Source organism: Danio aesculapii, unplaced genomic scaffold (genome assembly GCF_903798145.1).
Source record: "Danio aesculapii unplaced genomic scaffold, fDanAes4.1, whole genome shotgun sequence".
Classification (NCBI taxonomy): Eukaryota; Metazoa; Chordata; class Actinopteri; order Cypriniformes; family Danionidae; genus Danio; species Danio aesculapii.
In genome coordinates, this window is record NW_026613632.1 from 65,001 (window position 1) to 86,623 (window position 21,623).

General features: G+C 34.7%; 1 protein-coding gene across 1 annotated transcript in view; it reads left to right on the forward strand.

Annotated features, from left to right (window-relative positions):
* The window catches only part of LOC130219989 (mannosyl-oligosaccharide 1,2-alpha-mannosidase IA-like), a gene marked incomplete at its 5' end in the record, with an annotated part of 90,970 nt that overhangs the window by 52,542 nt on the left and 16,805 nt on the right, over nt 1-21,623 (forward strand). The window lies entirely within an intron of this gene.

Genomic DNA, 21,623 nt, shown 5'->3' on the forward strand with positions numbered 1-21,623 from the left:
ATAAACAGTTCAGAGGGATTACTTGGTTGCCGAAGCCATTTTCTGCTGCTGCAATTCTCTCATTTTCTGTGTGAATGCTGCTTGTTTTGTTGGCACTCATTGTATTTTCCAGTTCCCTGAAGAAACTTTAACATTCCCTTTCTGTAACACTAAAAGTCCTTCGGCTTAGTCCCTTTATTCATCAGGGGTCGCCACAGCTGAATGAACCGCCAACTTATCCAGCACATGCTTTACACAGCGGATGCCCTTCCAGCTGCTGCTTTTCTGTGTCACGATTGTAAAAACACCCCATTTAGAAACTTTATTTTTTAGAATATATAGTGTGCGATTATATAGTCGATATCTGTAGAAAATCGTTTTGATTAAAAGCTTTGAAATGAACGTTAAGTGAAAGTCTGAAAGGCTTTATAAGCTCAAAGCCTTCTGTATAAAGTGATGTAAAAATTGAGGAAGCACCGTCTTAAAATAATTAAGAAAATGAACTGTACATAATTATAAAAATTAAGTTATATGACCGTAATAGTTGTAACAGAAATACTTTAAAGTAAAGTTTTTTTTACTCTAGGTATAACCAACTTGTCACTTTTAAGGCAATGGGTTTACTCCATTTTTTAAGTAATTGCTTTTTATAATGTTGATTAAATCTTTGGTTACATTATTTTAAGATACTTTCACTATTAATACATCATTAGCTCTGATTTTTGCCTCAATAATATACTAATTTGCTTCTTATTAGTAGTTACTGGTATTAAGACACTTGTTAAGTGTAAGAAATGGTACTTAAACTAAAGCGTTTTTACAAAGTTTAAGTTTTACCTAATTCTTTTATTATTTAATTTTTTTTTTTTTCATAGTTGTGTGACCAAAAAACGATGGGTTGTCATAACTTTAAGAATGTTTGCAAATTACATTTTGTACTTATTAACAAGGCATTACAGCCAGGGATGCACATAAGTGGTCCGCATATGCAATGTTAATGAAATTTGAGAGGGAAAAAAGATCCACTGTCAGTTTATTTATATTTCATTTTGACTTTAAATTTGAGTCATTTTTCAAGTACTTTTTTTAGCTTTTGTGGATAAAACACTACAATCCAAGACTTTTTGTGCTTCTGGTTAGAATTTATTCATTTAACAGAGACATGGAAAAAATACCTTGTGCCAGGTTTTAGCATAGATTGCTATTTTCCACCAGCAGTCCCTGGACAGGAAAATCCTAAAACAATCAAAGAAAAAAAAAAACAATAATAAAATAAATAAAAAAATTAAATAAAATTGCCAATTTATACTATACAGATACAATCACATACAGACTAAACACAGACAAATCAAACACAACACAAATTTAATTTGACAAAAACCACCTCCTGGTCAGGCGTGAAAACATCTTGTAATTTGTGCACGTGATTAATTCTGTTGCAAGAGTCTTCTATAGACTTGTGGCTCTATAAGAAGAGGTTTGGCCAAATGAGGTTTTACATCTAGGGACAATACACTCCCCTCTTACCATGGAGTGTGTCATAGATATATGTATTCAGCGTAATATATTCATGAATCACATATTTTTATAATAAAAGACAGGTGTTTTGTTGTGCATATACAAGTTTGATCATATTTCAAAGTAGATCTGCATTTGATTGTCCTTATTTACCACGTTAGATGTACAGTATTTGCAAAAAGAGCATATCCGATAGGGTTTTTTTAAATGTAAAATAATTGAATAAATAAATACAATTCTGAAATATTTTAAATTACTTTGTTATCGGTGTGTTAGCACAAACTGTACCGTTTTGAAAATAGACAGTGACTACGTTTACATAGTCATCAGTAATTAAATGATTTGCCTTAATCTGAATAAGACAATAATATGATTAAGGTGTTTACATGAGTTGCTTTGTGAATGTTCCCCTTTATGATCCAGTTTTACATGTTTATAGCACATAATTCGATTAACGTCATCACGTCACCATTCGACACTAGTTTCCTCCGGCTTTTCACACAACAACAGTTCATGTTCATCATGGCACCATATGTGATTTTCTGCATTTTGTTTTTAATTTTGCGACAACTTCAACTTACAGTTAATTTCTCACACTCTGCGTGCAAACAGACAACTTCGGATACAAATTTACAAGCAATAGGCCACCACTGCCATTTCAGTGACTAACTTTCTATTCATGCCCTGGCGACAAACTCAGTGGTACTTCATAATCTCCATTTCTTCCAGAATTCCCAGTATAGTCATCGTTTCCCGCTCGCACCAAAAATGTGCTCTCTTGCTTGAAGCCATTTTCATTTGTTTGTTGTCAAATGCCTGACAAGTGTGGCGAATGTGACAAATGTGGCGAAAAACTCTACAGTAATGGTTTGATTAAGATGTTTACATGTCTGTATTGCATTTCAATGCTGCAACTAAAATAGGAATACTCCACATGTCTTAATCCGATTTCTGTTTAGTTCTATTGTGACTTTAGTCGAATTAAGATAATCAAAAATCATTGTTTACATGGTGGACTCTTAATCAAAGTATTGTCTTAATTGTATTAAAATGGGAGCATTGGTTTGTATGTACTGTAAACGTACTCAGAGACTGTTACATAAAATGACTTGATATATTCGGTCCCACCGCCCACTCCCATGAAAGGGTCAGAGCTCTCAGACGCCAGATCTATGATGGATGTCTGAGCAACCTGAAGCTCTTCAGTGGCAGATGAGCAGGAAATCAGTGCAGAGATCTTGAGAAAGACAAGCTGTCGCAGGAGTTGATTGCAGGAGTTATCCCTCCGCTGACATAATGCCCAATGCTAGTCTTTTCACACTGATGGCCAGGACAATATGGAGTGGCAGAGCCGCATACTTCAGTGTTTATCAAAGCTTTTCCTGTTAGCTTGAGTGTCCAGAGGGTTCCATTAAATAAATAATTTATTGTGGAGTTGTTGTTATTTTTGACAGCTAATTATGGATTTAATACTTACTAACCAGTGTTGGGTAAGATACTTGAAAAAAGTAATAGATTACAAATTACTAACTGCTACTGGAAAATTGTAATCTGATTACATTAATAATTACTTCATGTAAAAAGTAATCCGATTACTTTATTTAATTACTTTATTTTAAAGTTACTTTTAAAACATATCAGATATACCTATAAAATACAAAATAAGCTGCAGCTCTTTTAGTAATTTAATATTCACTGAAATGCATTATAATGGGTTGTTCACAGCTGCTTGACATATTCAAAAGACTTAAAATTCTCTCATCATTCCCTTGTTCCAAACCTGTTTGTCTTTTTTTTATTTTAACACAAAAAAGACATGAAGATAACTGGATACCTGTAACTATTTACATCAATAGTATGCAAAAGCACTGCTGAGTTTGGGTGTTCTGTCTTTGTCTGAGATAATTAGTCCACCTAAATGTGTATATACCAAACATACTGGTGCGTCTGGAAAGTGTGAGCGCCTCGATTGGAAATAACGAACTTGCACTTGCAAAAGACACGATATGTGAACGGCCCCATAAGCAGCTACGCTTCTCTTCACATTCAGAAAAGACCTTCACTCCCGATCCTGCACAAAAATTCAGTTTAGCCTGTTTAGGCGGAGTTGAACCGCTGTGTTTTGAGCGCCAGTGTCCTCCTTGGTGACGAGTAATGTTGTAAAATGCTTTCTATTCAAGTGCATGAACAAGTTGTTGGTCGAGTTAAAAGCAGTCAAAAGTACTATAGACTCGACATAGACTGCATTTCACAGCAATATTTAGTTTTTTTCCGCTCAATGAAATCAAAATAATGTCTGTAATATTTCCACTTGAAGAAGCAACCACTCTCGTCAGCAGCTATTTCAGCTCGCGTTCTCCAGCAATTTAAAAGCACATGCTTAATAACTCATGTTGCAGCGGAAAATTTGATTTAAAAGAAGCTTTTTTTCTTCCAAAAACTATATTTGTAACATAACGCAATTACACTGACTTTAGTAACTGTGATCAAACTACACAAATGTAAAATGTAAATCGTTACATTACTGCATTGCCCAAAGAATACAGTAACACATTACTGTGGAACGCGTTACACCAAACTCTGTAACTACTTACTTTAATACGTACTAACCTGTAGCATTAATTTAGTATAAATATTTAGTATTAAATATTTATCAGCATCTTGAAGTTATTTCTTATTTTAATATTAGATGTAGTAATTATGTTGTTTTGCTATTTTGTTCTGTTTATTCTTTTGTTTCTGTTCCGTTCATTAAAACAAGCTAAATAATAGGGTATTATAATGCCACTGGGGTAAATAAAATAATTTTATGTCATACCGCAATAATCAATTATTTTGCATGTTTTAAGGAAAAACCCACTCAGTTTTCAGTTATTTTTTTTGAAAACAAAACATTTTTTAACTTATTTTAACAAAATAGATATTTTTAACATTACTTTTTGCTTGTCTTTCAAGTGCTTCTTAATAAAAAAAATTTTTAAAAACAAGACAAAAAAACACTAAAATAATAAATACAAATTTATTATCAAAAACATAATAATAATAATTATTATTATTATTATTTAATGTGATATAGTTAAGTTTAATATAAAAATAAAATAAAAACGTGTCAATTTTGAATTAATATGTTAAGAATAAACTAAAAATATATATTGTTCTGTTTTCAAAAATATATATTTTTAACATGACTTTTTACTTGTCTATCAAATGATTCTTAATTTAAATAAAATTGCTTTATAAACAAGACAAAAAAACTAAAATAATAAATATTACGGATTTATTATTAAAACATTTTAATAAAACATTATTATTATTATTATTATTATTATTATTATTATTATTATTATTATTATTATTATTATTTAGTGTGATATAGTTAATTTAATATAAAATAATAAAACTTGTCAATTTTGAATTAATATGTTAAGAATAAAGTTAAAAAAAAGATATTGTTCTGTTTTCAGAAATGTTATACATGTTCATCATTGCTTTTTGCTTGTCTATCAAATTCTTCTTGATTTAAAAAAAAATTTACAAACAAGTCAAAAAACTAAAATAATAAATAATACAAATTTATTATTTAATAAACTTAAATCTAATAAATACATGTGCTATTATTAAATTTCAACAAGGGGGCATTATGGTGGCACAGTGGGTAGCACAATTGCCTCACAACAAGAAGGTCGGTGATTCGAGCCTCGGCTGCGTCAGTTGGCATTTTTGTGTGGAGTTTGCATGTTCTCCCCAGTTGCTCCTGTTTCCCCCACAGTCCAAAGACATGTGCTATGGTGAATTGAATAAACTAAATTGGCCATAGTGTATGTGTGTGAATGCAAGAGTGTATATGGGGGTTTCCCAGTGTTGGGTTGCAGCTGGAAGGGCATCCGCTGCGTAAAACATATGCTGGATAAGTTGGCGGTTCATTCCGCTGTGGCAACCCCTGATTAATAAAGGGATTAAGCTGAAAAGAAAATGAATGAATGAATAATAAACAATAAGAATATAATTTTATTATCATTATTTTAATTTTATTTGCTGTTTTTCTTGCGTGATCATATACGATATAGTTAATTTTAGCATAAAAATAGAAAATAATACCAGCCAATATTTGGTTTTCTCTGTCAGACATCACTGGAGAGCACAATACAGAATAACAGGCAACAGAAGCATACTTCAGTGTTTATCAAAGCTTTTCCTATTAGCTTGAGTGTCCAGCGTGTGTTTCCTTGTTTAAACTGCCAGAGAACTGCAGTGAAGTGCTCTGACAAATGCTCTAAACGGAGCGACCAAGAACATTTACCATTTTATAACAAGGAGCAGCTAATAACACTGCTATACAGGACAAATGGGCTTCAGTTCCTGTCAGTAAATATAGCTTTCCTCCATATCTGCACTTAGCACAAGTGCTCCTATCACCTCTAGCGAAGACGCTGTGGTTCCTTCATGTGGGTCACCTGCATCGTTAATTCTGTCCACATCGCTAATGCTGTTGGCTTTTACACTATTGTTCGGTTTGGCTCGAGGCACCTGTGGTGTAATTCGTGTCACAGACCCCTTTTTTAAGGCTGAATGTGGTTATGTAAGTGTATTTATCTGGTGGGCAGAAGTATCCCTATGCATCTTGGTGAAGTGTTTTTAAGAGGGGATTTCAATGCAAGACTGGTCTTTTATTTTCTTAAAGGAGTTTGTTTTTATGGGGTTTTTAATAGTTGTGTATGACACGACAGTGGAGAGAAGTCAGTTCAAAAGTATTATTCTAACTATTGCTGTTTGATTTGTTCAAATGCATAGAATTGGTGTTTTTATTACTTTTGATTATTGCTTATTTAATCATTTATAAATGGATTTATTTACAATAAGTGTTAAAGAGAGATAGGAAATGTACAGTGTATGTTTTTCTGTATTTGTGGCGTACTATTTTATATAAATAAATTAAAGATAAAACAGTTCAAATGTATTTTTGCACATTGCTTTTTCTTTTATTGTTATTTAATTTTACTATAATTGTTAACTTCATATACATATAATAAATTTAGCATTTATATATGCTAGAGCGGCTGCATACACTTACCGGCCACTTTATTAGGTACACAATACTAGTACCAGGTTGGACCCCATTTTGCCTTCAAAAGTGCCTTAATCCTTCATGGCATAGATTCAACAAGGTACTGGAAATATTCCTCAGAGATTTTGGTCTGTATTGACATGAGAGCATCAAGCAGTTGCTGCTGATTTATCGGCTGCACATCTATGATGCGAATCTCCTGTTTTAGCACATCCTAAAGGTGCTCTATTGGATTGAGACTGGTGAGGTGTGAAGGCCATTTGAGTACAATGAAGAGTACAGTCTGAGATGATTTGTGCTTTATGACATGTTGCATTATCCTGTATGTAGCCATCAGAAGATGGCTACACTGTGGTCATGTGGGATGGACATGGTCAGCAACAATTCTCAGGTAGGCTGGGGTTCAGAGATGCTCTTCTGCATATCCCGATTGTAACGAGTGGTTATTTGAGTTACTGTTGCCTTTCTATCAGCTCGAACCAGTCTGGCCTTTCTCCACTGACTTTCTGGCATCAACAAGGCATTTGCGCCCGCAGAACCTTTTCTCTTTTTCAGACCATTCTCGGTAAACCCTAGAGATGGTTGTGCTTGAAAATCCCAGTAGATAAGCAGTTTCTGAAATACTCAGACCAGCCCGTCTGACACCAACAATCATGCCACATTCAAAGTCACTTACAGCTGAAGTAATATTTATTAGCCCCCTTTGAATATTTTTATTATTTTTTTTTTTATAAATATTTCCCAATGTTTAACAGAGCAAGGAAATTTTAACAGTATGTCTGATAATATTTTTTCTTCTGGAGAAGGTCTTATTGTTTTATTTCGGCCATAATAAAAGCAGTTTTTACTTTTTTTAAAACCCATTTTTAAGGTCAAAATTATTAGCCCCTTTAAGCTATATATGTTTTTCAATAGTCTACAGAACAAACCACCGTTATACAATAACTTGCCTAATTACCCTAGCCTCCCAAGTTAACCTAATTAACCTAGTTAAGCCTTTAAATGTCACTTTAAGCTGTATAGAAGTGTCTTGAAAAATATCTAGTCAAATATTATTTACTGTCATCATGGATAAAATAAATCAGCTATTAGAAATAAGTTATTAAACTATTATGTTTAGAAATGTGCTGAAAAAAATCTCTCTATTAAACAGAAATTGGTGAAACAATAAACAGGGAACTAATAATTCAGGGGGGCTAATAATTCTGACTTCAACTGTAAATCACCTTTCTTCCATATTCTGATGCTCAGTTTGAACTGCAGCAGATTGTCTACTATGTATACATGCATAAATTCATTGAGTTGCTGTGATTGGCTGATTAGCAATTTGCATTAACAAGCAATTGGGCAGGTGTACCTAATAAAGTGGCTGGTGAGTGTATAAAATGTATATTTCTCTATAGATTTGAGGTTTATTTAATTTTATGAAAGCAATACTAAAATTGAGTTATTGGAGAAAAAAATTAAGCATTTAAACATTTTTTTCTAAATATATTCCAAAAAATAAATAAACAATTATGATATAAATATATATTTAAAAAAAATATGCACTAATAAACCTACAAAAATCTAAGATTATGTGAAGCTTTTTTAATATTCAACCTGCATACATACATCTGTACAATTTACAGGATTTCTATAGTAACATTATTGTTTTTAATAACATTTAATGCAATTTTTACATGTGCATTTATGTACAGTATATTTTAATTACTCTACATATATGTTATATATTTTTTATATTATATATTTTATTTACTGTATAATTTATTTTAACTAGAATGAACATATTTATGCATATGTATATGCGTACGCGTGTGTGTAATTATTTAATTATCTAACAAAAAAGTTTCTCAGCTTTTTTTGTATATTTCCTATATTTTTTAGTGATGTTTTCTACAGCTAAAACATATATACAAATTATCTGTAGTTGTGAAATTGTATCTGATTTATTTTTAGCTCCCTGCATAGAAATGAATGGGCTTGACATGTTAGGATATTCACTAATGATAACCTTTTGAAGATAATTTAAAAACCTCCGCTGTAAAGAGGTGAAACATTGGGGATCTGGCGCTTTTAGACAGCCGGTGACGAGCTTTTGTTTGTTCTGAGGGTCCTCGGCGGTGCCATCATCCTTGATTTAGCCTCGTGTTCTCAGTGCGCTGAAAGCTCCAGAGAGGAGATCATAATCATATTCCGAGTCTGATGAGAGCATGAATCACAGCAATCTTCAGTTTGTGTGCGATGAATTCATACTCTCTTCTGAATATGTGTAATTGAGCCAACCAAGAGATCTCATCGAAGACAGCCAAACGACAGTTCTGGAGCCCACTTATTAGGAAGAGGTGATAAACCGCTCGTAAATCTAAATTAAAGCACAGTATGTTTGGACAGATAACTTAATGCACTCACCGATGTGAGTATTGACCCACTTGCTGAAGAAACAAGCTAAAGAAATTTGAATTGTGTGTCTTATGTAGGCTTTATTGTGCAGTCAGCAATGATGTGAAGAAACAAATTACAAATACTTGAGTAGTTTTTCCTCAGGAATTGTAATTTAGTGAGTAGTTGTGTACTTATACTTTCCCTTTAGTACATTATTAGTGCAGTATCAGTACTTTTACTCCACTGTTTTCCTTCAACCTGCAGTTACTACTTTGTTTTTTTCTTGTCTATGGGGTTTGGCTGAGTAAAATTATCAGTCCTGTGATTCCCGTCCAATCGCACATGAAAACTAAATCGCATCCTACTGAACAACCTAATGACATGGGTGCTTTATAAATGCAGCAAACCGCTTGGAAGTATTAAAAGTGTCCATGAAGATGTCCAAAATCTTTACACGCAATGACCCAGTGACTGTTTAGTCTGCATATCACTGATGCGAAAGATGGATATTTACTAGATGATGACTGAAATTACCAAATGGCCTTAAACAATTACTAATGCACAACAGAATGTTATGTTTTCACACTCATTCAAACAAATTGCATGTAAACGGATCAGCTGTTCACATCGTAATACTCACTACTCACTACTCTTGAGTACTTTTAAAAGGGCTACTTTTTACTCATACTTTGAGTAATATTTACAACATATACTTTTACTCTACTTTTTGGGGCAAGTAATGGTACTTTAACTTGAGAATGATTTTCCAGTACTCCTTCCACCACTTTAAATTTGCCCATATTGGATTTTAATGTTGTGTTTTAGCATTAGAATACAGCTAAAGTATTTATTAGATCTTAAATTGCTATTTAATTAAGAAATATATGAAAAATAATATAAATTACTTTGTAATTTTGTCATATTTTGTTTTATTTAATTTAATTTTATTTTTTGATTTCCCAAGTTTTTATTTTCTGTTCAGATTTAATCTTCATTTTAGTTATAGCAAAGTTACTATTTGAACTTTAGCCAATTTTATAAAAGAAATGTCAAATTTTCAAGTTTGCGTCTAAAATTTTAAATACAACCATATGTAGAAAATAGTTTGTTAGGCAACATTTGCTGTAAATCAGAGGTCTGAAACTCAATTCCTGGAGGGCCGCAGCTCTGCATAGTTTGGCTCCAACCACCTCCACCTCACACCTGCTTAATAGTCTCTAGTAGTCTTAAACACCTTGCTGTGCTTGATTAGGGTTGTAGCAAAACTCTGCATAGCTGCGGCCCTCCAGCAATCGAGTTTGAGACCTACAGTTTGCTGGTAATTTATCACCGTAAATGTGACTTTTGCTTGATTAAAAAAGTTCTTGAAGATCTGTAGCCACCCAATATTTTGCTTGGAATAAAACATACTCACTGTAAAAAGCAAAACACACAACTTACATTTTTTAGTTGAATCAAATGAACTTTTCTAGTTATCTCAACTTACGTTGATCAAACTACATCAAGTTGAACTTTGTATAACTTAAAATTGAATTGAAACCTGATTGACTTATTAAAATAAGTTAAATCAACATAAAAAATGTCTTTACTTTTGTCATTACATTTTTTACAGTGCTCATATGCATATACACTACCTGACAAAAGTCTTGTCGTCGATCCCAGTTGTAAGAGCATCATATAATAACTTGACTTCTAGTTAATCATTTGGAAAAGTGGCATTTTTTCAATGAATCATCTGTTGAACTGCATCCCAATCATCACAAATACTGCACAAGACTGATAGGAACCCACATTGAACCAAAATTCTCACAGAAATCAGTCAAGTTTGGTGAAGGAAAAATCATGGGTTGGGGTTACATTAAGTATGGGGCGTGCGAAAGATCTGCAGAACGGATGGTAACATCAAAAGCCTGAGGTATCAAGACATTTGTGCTGCCCATTACATTACAAACCACAGGAGAGGGCACATTCTTCTGCAGGATAGAGCTCCTTCTCATACTTTAGCCTCCACATCAAAGTTCCTGAAAGCAAAGAAGGTCAAGGTGCTCAGGATTGGCCAACCCGCTCACCAGACATGAACAGTTTTGAGCATGGCTGGGGTAAGATGGAAGATATTCTATACTGTACATTATTTCTGTTAAGTGGCAAGACTTTTGTCTAAGCAAACTCAGACCTTACTGCCCTAATTAAATAATTATTTATTGTCATGATCATATTTTATTTTTGTAAAATAAACAATCTAGAGGCCACATTTAAGCCAATTTGGTACCAAATGAGCAACAAGAATTCAAGTTATTATTTGTTGTTTCTAAAACTTGTATAGGCGACAAGACTTTTGTCAGGTAGTGTTACAGTATATATGCATATATTTATTTATCAAAGGCAACAAGAAGATGAAACCCACTTATTAAGAAGAGGTGATAAACCGCTCATAAATCAAAATGAACGCACAGTATGTTTGGACAGATGTCAGATAACTTTATGCACTCGGCGGTGTGAGAATTGACCCACTTGCAGAAGCAACAAGCCTCGAGGTACCAGAACATTTGAATGTGTGTGTGTGTGTGTGTCGTATGTGGGCTTTATTATTATGCAGTCAGTCTGCTGTGCGTCCCCAGTGTTCCAGGCAGAAAATTAAAGTGGAGAAAAGGCCGTTTTTTTTTTTTTTAAACAGACAACCTTGACCCAGATTTGACTGAATCAAGACTGAGGGTCTCTGTAAACGACTTTCCCTTCACTCCACCAGCTTCTGCTTCCCCTTTCCACACATTTGCTTGAAAGCGTTCTCACTGCATGAGCACAGTGTGAACACTCATAATGCGTAATCTCTAATTGTGGCATGAAATCTCAATTTTTACCGTTTATTGCTGCTTAGAAATGCACAAAGCGTTTGTTCAATTAACTGTAAGATGACGTGACTCCCGGCGTGTATGAAAATGAAAGCAGCAGTAAATGAGTCATTATTTGCTTCTTGGTTGGTGATGCAGCTGTTTTCCTTTTGTTCCGTTTCATAGTTTGAGCGATTGTTACAGTTGTTTAGTCCTTGATTACTGCTTGTTTCAGTTCACTTGTAAAACACAGATTTGCAAATGAACCCACTTCATGGCGTTTGAAGGCATGATTTAAAACCAGCATAAGCTCATTCTGAAAACGTAACCCTATATACATTTCTGGAGATCGCAAATTTGCATTTCGTCTTTAAAATGAACGCAATGAGGTGGTATTATGGCGTTGCTTTTGCGCTTACCAGATGACCGTGTACCTTCATGTGGATAGCTTTCCTGCTGTTACTAGTTTGTCCAGTGGATCGCCACATACATTGGAGAATTAAAGATGCAGAGCGAAGTTAACCGTGACAACAGGGCTCAAGTCAGGTGAAGAGCAGTTCCAGAAAGCAGGCAAGACAAACACAAAAGCCCAAAAAGAAAACAAATAAGTAAATAACAGGGTGAGAATGTGGTAAAATCTGAAAATGTGGTAAAAATTTGGCTTTTCAAAACTATCGATTGGGTTTAGGGAAGTGTGGTCGCTAGTCAATCTGTGCTTTTTAAAACACTATCAGTTAGGTTTAGGGAAGGAGGTGGGTGGAGAGAGTGGTTGCTCGGTTAGTCAGTGAGTCGACAGCAACCTTTGGTGGATTTACGCGAGAAGAGCAGGCGCAAATGGCACTCGCTAGAGAAATTTGAGATCTCAAAAAGCGTACACAGCGGCAAAAAAACAAAAACTGCTAAAAAACGTAGCTCCTGGGATGTATTTGGCACTTTAGCCAATGTAAAAAAAAAAGTATAAATATTATTACAATAATAAAATAAAACAAAATAAAAATCAATTATAATAAAAAATAATATTAAAAATATCAAAACAAAACAAAAAAAGACACCTTTATTCCAGCCAAAGTTAAACAAATTAGACTTTCTTTAATAGAAAAAAATGCTATATGAACATTTTCTTGCTTCATTAAACAATACTTAGGACTTATTTCAGAACATAAATGATAAAAGTTTGCTTTCAGCTGTGTTCACAGTTCTTTCTTATGATATATACATACACACAAAAAATACTGTTTGTTCAAACTTCTTATTTAGATCCAATCCCAATTCTACACCTTAGATTTTCCCCTTACCCCTACCCCTCATTTTGCGTGTTCACGTGAAGGGGTAGGGGTGTCCCAATTCTCTTTAGCTTGAAGGCGAAACCAAGGGGTAAGACAATTTCCCAGAATACACCAGCCACAACAGCAACATTGTTGAACCCGGAAATAAGATCCACAAATTAGTATTTTTCTGTCATCATTACGAATTTTACAACAAACAAGCATATGTTTTAATACATTCATAACCGCATTCGTGTTTTACCATCATGCTTTTATAAAAAAAAAACTGCTAAAATAAAAACAGCTAAATTTCGCTATCTATAATCCCTAATAATAACTCCTGTATAGGAGTCACACAAAATTCTGACACTCGATGACACTCGAATACCCTGTCAGAAAAGTCTAGTGGCTGGGAATGACCTTTTTACAGTGTCTGGTATAATGTTAATGCTGTTTTGTGTGTGTTTACATAGATGAATATGGCCACTGTGTAAATGCACAGTACAGTTATGATCTTATTGCCACATTATATTATTTTATGATAACATAATATATTCCTTCAGTGATTTCCTGAAGATAAATACCAAAAAAAAGCACAACTGGAATAACTACAGCAGTCATAATCATCAATCTCATATGAAGCAAGAGATCGTGATGACATATGATGACGTGTGCAGGTGCTGTAGTGGTGTCCCTTTTCTTAGCAGTAAATTTTGAAGCCCTTCCCCTTCACACTTTGTTTCAAGGGCCAAGGGGAAGGGGTAGGGGTGGGGGTACAAATTGGGATTGGGATTGGGCCTTAAAATGAGCTGAAAACACACAGTTCTTCAGGGTTTTGTTGTGTTTTATGTTCAATCCACTTAAATTAGTAAAAACTAATAAGTTTAGTTCCTTTATGTTGTCAAGTAGATGTGTGGAATCCAGCATTTTTAACAGTGTACATTTAAATCTTAGACAACAAAAATCATTTATATGCAAGAAGCTTAATTTTTTTTTCTTAACACAATTTTCATGAATCGTTCTGTCAGACTCCAAGAGCTGAAGCAGTTTGATTCCACACATTAGCTCATCTCTGCACTCTTCATCTCGATTTTAGCCAAGGACGTTGAGCTCTTTAAACTCCTGAAGTGTGTCAAACGCTCCAGCCATCATTCCTCTTACATTTCCTCCTGCAGACCTGCTGAATTACTGCAAATTCCACATTTGCTCCTCGTTAACTATTCAAGAGTGAAAAGTTTCCCCTCATGCATAAACATAAGTCCTTCGTTACATGTTTTTTTTTTTCTTTCCCCACCTTCCCTCAGTTAACGTCAGATAGCCTGAAGCATTTCTCTATTTTTACTCTAAATGACTACATGTAGACACGCTCGGTGGTATGAAGAGAAATTTGTCTGCTTTCCACTCTTCTTTTAACCTGTCTGCCGTCAGCCCATCTAGTCGACTGTCGACCCCTGTTGCTGAAGAGGTTTTTCAGCGTCCTCTGCTTGCTGAAATATTTTCATGGTCATTTTTTCCGCGCTTATCTCACTTCTGCACTCCATCCTGCTGCCTTTTTGAGAGCTTGAAAGGCAGATAAAGGATTCCCAAATCAAATTTACCGTGCTACCTGTCTGACATCACTTTAATTCTGTTTAACTTCCTTCTCTTGAAATAAACCGAAGAGTCCTGGAAGCTTCATGGTCAAGAGAAGAGCGAAGTCTTTGAATGCAAGGCAGCGCTTTTAACTTCTGAGCATCTCATTGTAGATAGACCCACTTTTTTAACATAGCCAGTGCTATATTCATGTTCAAAATGTGGAATGGTACTTTTCTTTTTTTTTTTTTCTTACCATAGCAACAAGTCTTCATTTTTATTGGTGGTGCACCCAAAAAAATTTCACAATTGCTAGCAATGATTAGCTTAGATTAGATTAGATTCAACTTTATTGTCATTACACATGTACAAGTACAAGGCAACGAAATGCAGTTTAGGTCTAACCAGCAGTGCAATAGCAGCAAGTGCAGGATACAGGTATAAGTTATAAAGTGCAGTTATAGAAAAACTATGGTAATATTTACAGATGGATGTACTATCAACATTATATACAGGTTGTATTAGCTATGAACAGATTTACAATAAATGAATATATGTACAGGATACTATTAATAGCAGAAGTGTGCAGATAGATAAACATAATTACAAATGTCCATGTGCAGAGGGTATGTACAGCTCAATTCAATAGATTTATTTTTTCCATTGGTTGTATGGCCTCAAACATTTATCAATTTATACATTTCAGTAGTTTAAAAGTCATACACTTTTAAATTTACATTTCTGTTTATCCAATTGAATTCAATTCATCTTTATTTCTATAGCGCTTTTACAATTTAGATTGTGTCAGAGCAGCTTAACTAGTCATTTAAAACTGCTTCACTTCAGTTTTCCAAGTTGAAACTTTTATGAACTAGGCAAGGCAAGTTTTTTTTATATAGCACATTTCATAAACAGTGGTAATTCAAAGTGCTTTACATGAACAAGAATAAAAGAAACAAGTATAAGAAATAAGAACAAATAATAAATGTGATGATAAAACTAAATCGAATCGTTTATGAACTTTTCAGCTTTATTATTTATTCTATTTATTATATTTATTTATATTAATCTATAAATATGTATTTACATTTACAGTGAAAGGAAAAATGTTAGTTGTAAAATGTGTATTCATTTTAGGGCTACTCAACATTGGAAAAATATGACGTTGCGATGTTTAGTTTTACTGCAATATATTTTGCGATATGAATACAATTTCATCTATTTGGAAAGAATTCATTAATTTAGACTGATTTGGAATTATTCTGGATGTGAATTGTGCATGAAATATAATAAACGCATAGATAAAAAAAATGCAAGGATATAAGATAAAGGTAAAGATAAAGATAAGGCCCTATCATACACCCAGCGCAATAAGGCGCAAGATCTGTTTGCCGCAATGTGTTGCTGTTTTCAGACCAACGCAACAGTAATTTTCCCGTTTTGCACCACATTGTGTAAATAGCAAATTCATTTGCACCACTTTGTGGACTCATGAGTGTTCCAGTCTAGAAAGGAGGTGTGTTAAGGCGCATTGTTGGTGTGTTGCTATTTTGTGGAACTAAATAGACTGTGCAGTAGACCAGCTGAAAGCAGGTCTAAAGTCCAGCGCAGAGCGTGTTTGTACGCTTTAAACACATACAGATTGCTTAATACACACAGGATGTACAGCAAAACACAAATATCTTTACATTTGAAAAAGAATTAAAGGATTAAAAATTTTACAAAAATTTTTATTTTCTACATGAATATAAAAACCGCTACCTCCATGCCTTCTTCATCTCGGGGGGCTTTTTTCAGTTTATTCATGACAACTTGCTTTTGTATAATGTAATCATAACAAACGAAATGAAATATGTAGGCTAATGGATGTCTTTAGCAGAGTGCATACAACACCGTTTCCTTATCCAGGAAAGAGAAAGTAAAGAGACTGAATCTTCTTTCTCCTCGCACTGCATATGGTCTGTTTAACTTTTTCTCAATAGTGAAGCCTTCAATTTTTTCACCTACAAAGTCTGCCATGTAAACAGCAAATGCGCCATGGCTCGACACAACTGACTCTTAAAGGAAATGGGAGATGAGACTCTGAATGGTTTATTGTCAAAACACACCCATAACTCATTATGAGAATAAGCACAACCCTGTTAAAACCATATTTTTGGTTCAAATTGTTCAATTTTGTGTGCCTTAATGTACAGTCACAGACCTTAAAAACACATGCAGGTGATAAACCAACAGTCTATAATGGTTAAACTCCACAAATAATCTAATCCCAACATATAATCTCAACATTGCATATTCTGTGATGTGACTATTGTGTACATTGTGATATTGATGCTGAAATTATATATTGTGCAGCCCTAATTCATTTAAATACATATTTCACAAGTGCTGTTTAATGTAGAGGCATTTTTTTCTAATAACAAATTTCTAATATCTAATTTCTTTTACCTTTGTTATAATGACTGTACATAATATTTTACTAGTTATTACTATACTAGTGTTCATCTTAAAATGCATTTTAAAGGGTTAGCTAGCTTTTTAGGTTACCTAGTCAAATTAGGTTAGTTAGGCAGGTTATTGGACAATGTTAGTTTGTTCTGTAGCCAGTCGAGAAAAAAGGCGACTAATAATATTGTCCTTAAATTATTTTAAAAGTTAAAATAAAGTTTTTATTTCAGCAAGAGGTCAGAAGAACATAATGAGAACCCCCCCCCCCTCTCTCTCTCTCTCTCTCTCTCTCTCTCTCTCTCTCTCTGTCTCTCTCTCAAAACTATTTTTAATGTTATCTTTTCTAGCCTAGTTTATTTGTGAGGTCGGTTAGTGAATTTAATATTTTTTTGTTTTTCCTTTGTTTCCTAATTGATGTCATTTCAAGAAGCCACCACTTCAATCAATGCAGCACTTTTTCAAATTCACATCCTTGAGTAGTACATTTCAAGACAATTACTGCCAGATTTCAAATCACCTGTTGAGAGCAATTCGTCCCATTGTTGTGCAAAATCCACATGTTTATTAAAGTGATGTTGTTTGGGAGAGGGCCTGTTACAGGTTCTTTGTCATCTGGGACTCACTTTTGGATGTGCCGATTTTATGAGTGATTACATTTAAAGACTTTTGTGATTTTGGCCGTTAAAGGGATAGTACACCCAAAAATAGAAACTGTCATCATTTACTCATGAACACAAAGAAAGAGAAAGGAAAAGGCTCCAACAATGGAATTGAAATGTATGTATTTATTTTTATTATTATTCATACTAGGACTGCACAATATATCATTTGAGCATCAATATCGCAATGTGTGCATTTGCAATGGTCACATTGCAAGATATGAAAAATTGAGCTGGGATTATAGATGACCAGAAGCCACAGGTCAAAATACAGGTCAAAGTTTGGAAAAGTCCCACAGACTTAATATTGGATCAAACTTTGTGACCTCATAACTTTGTACCGGACTGTCAGTCAAACTTAAGTTTGGGCTTATTTTAACTCAGACTACCAATCTGCCAATTACTGATGACCTTTTAACCTACTTGCCACACCCAAGCAACCACTTACAGCATCCTAGCTACTGTCCTATAGACTTTCATTGTAAAAACTGCCATTGACTTTACATTGGACATACTAAAAACATACCAATTCATACTAACAATATACTAATCCATACTAGAAACATACTTATGACAAACCACCCCACACTAGATACATACTAATCCATACTAAAAACATACTAACAAAATGCCAATCCATACTAGAAACAAACTAACAACAAACCAATCCATATTAGAAACATACTAACATCATGCCAATCCATATTAGAAACATACTAACATCATGCCAATCCATACTAGAAACATACTAATTCATTCTAGAAACATACTAATAACATGCCAATCCACACTAGATACATACTAATCCATACTAGAAACATACTAACAACATACTAATCATACTAGCAATATGCTAATTAATTCTATAAACATACTAGCAACATGCTAATTCATGACTGTAGTTTGTTTATTAGATACGTATATAATAAATTACATTTAAAAATATTATATAATATTTCAATCCCCTGCAAAATCATCCGAAGTAATGACAAATGTCGCTATTGAAGTCGTCTGGTGAAGTTATATCGCAATATATATAATAGAGAAAAAATATTGCAATGTAAAATTTTCCAGTATCGTGCAGCCCTAATTTATACCATTAGTACAGATGTGGCCTAATGATCAGTGAGTAGGATTTGTAACCCAAAGGTTGCTAGTTCGAGTCCTGGTCCTAACAGAGGGAGTGAATGAATGAACTCTGTACATCTTCAATACACATTTGAGGTGCCCTTGAGAAAGTCACCTAACCCAGTCGTCCTCAACCTTTTTATCACTGTGGACCGATCAACGCTTGACAGTTTTCTCGCGGACCAGGTGGAGGGTGGCGGAGCGGTGTTTCGTAGGTTGTAGATTGCTAGGTGACCATCTACCGTTTTCTCAGAGGATAAGCTGACAAAACATTGCTGTTACTCTGATACAAGTTTTATTTATGGAGAAAATTGCAAAGCACTGAGATAACAAGTCAACCCAGATGTGTATATTCTTTACAAGCTAAAGCTGAGTGGTCAATTCTTGTCACGTGACTCGCGGTGTGCTCATGGAATTATTTCAACCGCGTGCGCTAGGAAGGCGTTAGCGTGCAAGCCGTGCACCTCCATTGGAATCAACGAACTTGTGTGAACTCTAGAAAAGACGCGATATGCGAACAGCCTCTAAAAGGGCGCCATCATTCGCGATCTCCATCAGTTGATATTTATGCACAGACATGCTGGGTTCACCTGATTTGTTGACAAATGGTTGGCAGTTCAAGGGTCGTTCACTGGGCCTTTCCCCGTTCCAAAGACGTCCGTTTCTTACTAATTTTACTGCTTGTGGGTTCAATTTAGGTGCTCAAGTGACCGAGATGTAACCGAGAGAATACGGTCATTTTTCAAAATAAAAGACTTTTCAGAATAAGAGGTCGTTCAGACTCAGATAATAAATAAAATGGAAATAATTAATGACTTCTTGTGCAGCCCAGTACCAACTGATCCACTGACCAGTCGATGGTTGAGGACCACTGACCTAACCAGTAATTACTTCCCGGGCACTAGATGCAATAGCTGCCCACTGCTTTGAGTGTATGCTAATAATGTGTGTTTGTTTGTGTGCTCTCACTCCTACCTCAAAAAATGTGCGTGTACACTCGAATGGGTTTAAAACAGAGGATGAATTCCAAGTATGGGTAAAACCATCCTTGACAAGGCTCACTTCACTTTCAATAGCTGCTTTATTCCAACATTCTTCAGAATTTCTTGTTTTGTGTTCAAAAGATGAAAGAAAGTAAGAGTTTAGACCCACTTGAGTGAGTAAATGGTGAGAGAATTCTTATTTTTGGATATAATATCCCTTTAAAAATTGATCCAGCAACTACTTAGCAACACACTGGCAATAACTTTAGCATTATGGCAAATTTTGCAACAAAAACGTTTAATAAATAAATAAACGAGAATCTATTTCCCCCGGTGGGGATGATGATGACTTTGAGCACGCGGCAGTGAGTCACAGGAATAGCACGCATGCTTGAGTAAGAAACACTCCAGAAAGTTATGGAGTGTGAATCAACACTGATTTCCTATTGAGGTGGCTAAATGTGCCTTTCACATAAAGTATTCATCTCATAAAAGCAAAGACAGTAACCGCATGACGGCTGCACCTCGCTGAGATGTTCAGTGTCGGTTGGAAATGTAAGCTTCGTAACTGTGCTTTGAATAGACCACATGCTGGCTGATTTTCTCTCATCATTTTCCTCTCCAGATAATTGATGTCCTCTAAATGGTGTTTTACAATCGTCCGCATTTATTTCAGTTACTCATCTATTATGGCATATGGTAGGGGTTGTATAACTGGAATATTTATGTCTGATGGATGCTTTTGATGAGGACGTTACGTCTAGGTTGTGCCTAAAAAGGAGAGAAAAAAAGTAAGTGAGAGGTCAGATGATGATCATAATAATGAGAATTTCCTCTCTTTCTATCTCCTCTGAGAGCCACAGCTCTGTTTGATCCATTTTTAGGACTTCCCTTTCGCCCTCAACGATATATAAAATCGAACCAAATGACGGAAAATTGTTCTACGGTTTAATTGAGCTTTACATTAAGCAGATGTCATGGCGTAAAGAATGGTATAAACGTTTCTTTTTTAAACTAATCTCCGTTTTATTATGACAAACGGCGTGCCCTGGGCGCTTAAACTCTCGCTGGGTAATCAATTCAGAAGACTCGGGCGGTTAGGAAAATGTGTGCCATATTATTAACCTAATTTCCGAGGCATTTTTGCCGTTTCTCATTGCGCAACCATAACCATTACAAATAGAAATGAGCTTATTGTATTGTAAGTTAAACATACTGCATTCTTTCCGATCGATCTCAGTCTTTTGTGAGATGCGACAGCTTTTATAGATCTCTGTGATGTATTGCATTCATATGTGGCCTTCGGTCTACATAAATGAAATGCTAGGTTGTGAATGAGAAAGATGGAGAGAGTGTCATTCTGAGACCCTGGTCTGATGTCAGACATAAAGGCGGACTTCTGGAGCAGCCTGAGGATACATGAGCTTCGGTTCATTTGGTGGAGTTCGTATTTCACTCCTGCGCTAGTTAATTATTCAGGCTAATGGTATTTTCTCAGAGCCCTGGCAGATAATTTGTTACGTATCCCTTACTGCTCGTTATTAAGTGTCCTACTGCTGGGACACAGGCCTACATAGAAAGACAGCTGGGAAAAAAAGTGCCTTTTAGGACTGTGCCATTTTTAGAGGGGTGTTTGCAATAAATAAGGGATATGTTTAATTTGATATCTGGCCAAAAATAAGTTGATTCGGAGTAGGGCTGTGCAATTAATCGAAATTTAGTTTTGATTTCAATTTTGACTTCTAACGGTTATGAAAAAACATTAATCAAGATAAAACGATTGTTGCATCATA